Genomic DNA, 1,394 nt, shown 5'->3' with positions numbered 1-1,394 from the left:
AAAATATTCGCCCGAAAAGAATCAACTGGCCAATTTTTCGAAATCAGACGATATTTTTTGCCGACGATACAATCCTTGCCCTCTCCACCCACTAGCCATAAGGCCCTTCCCAAAAGCTAACAGGACGGCTATCTGGGTTAGGGTCCGCCGTTTTGAATCCGTAATTTAAAAACTAAAAAAGAAAATATTATCCTAAAACGCTTTGAAGAAGAGCAAAAATAAAACATTTATAAAAGATCTAAGATGCAAGTCGTAAGTGGGCATGTATAAAAGCACAACACATTCTGAGAAATGTGCACGAGTTGTTTAAAATCAAATACAACCAACCAATTGAACATTCCAATAAGATCTCAAAATATAAAAATTACAACACCTAAGACTGAAATAGTAAGCAAACCTATCACCATGAATAACAACGCAGAACAAGGACTGCGATGACGTTATAAAAATGCGCAGGTTTCAATAACCTTTTATAACAATGTAATAAATTTTCAATAATTTATTTTGAAAAAAATAAAAATAAAAATACTTTAATAATTTAAAAATAATAAATAATGCAAAAATTATTTTATAACTAATCTTTTTATCAAAATAAGATTATTTTATTCTACAGTATGACAATTACAAAATACTATCATATAAGTAAGTAATGTGAAGTTTAAATGAACTTAAAACCGCAGTATATTGACTGATAATAAATATGAAAAAATTATTTTTTAATTTAAATAGATATTAAAACTTGAAACTTTATTTCATAGAATAAAATAATAATGAAAACTTTTACATTGTTTTAATCATTAATAGTGGTCAAAAGTTGCATTTCTTTGCACTTTTAACCTTTTCTATTGTTATGCAGTTTCACAAATTTATGGTTCTTTTTATGATAAAGTGTAAATATTTATATTAAATATAAGAAACAATTAGATACAAGTCATTTTCAAACTACGAACTGAAATATGCTTTCGTGATATGAACAGTCAGCTTTCTGTTTGCAGAATTTTTACTTGTTGTCATTGTGTAACAAAATCGATTTTATTTTTTTCCTTTTTAATTTCTTTTTGATTTTTTAATTACTGAGGATGCTTTTTGTCGCGAGCATTTATTGAAACAGCCAATTTTGTGAAATAAAATCAATCAAATCTTAAGTCTAGTTATTAGTGCAGATTTTGGAAATAATTTTCAATTTATTTTCACCATTATAAAACTTCAGAATTAAAATAATTATAATTTGTATGTCTGGTCAATAACTGTTTTTTTTTTAACTTACAAGCATCAATTTGTAGAGAAGAATGGTTCCTTACTTCAAAAACAAAAAGCAAAATTTGATAAATATTTCATCAAATTAATCAGAAACTGAGTCAGTTAGTACACAGTAAAAAATACAAAGATGGTTA

Source organism: Trichinella spiralis, assembly GCF_000181795.1.
Source record: "Trichinella spiralis strain ISS 195 chromosome Unknown Scfld4068, whole genome shotgun sequence".
Classification (NCBI taxonomy): Eukaryota; Metazoa; Nematoda; class Enoplea; order Trichinellida; family Trichinellidae; genus Trichinella; species Trichinella spiralis.
Note: the sequence above shows the minus strand (reverse complement) of the source record.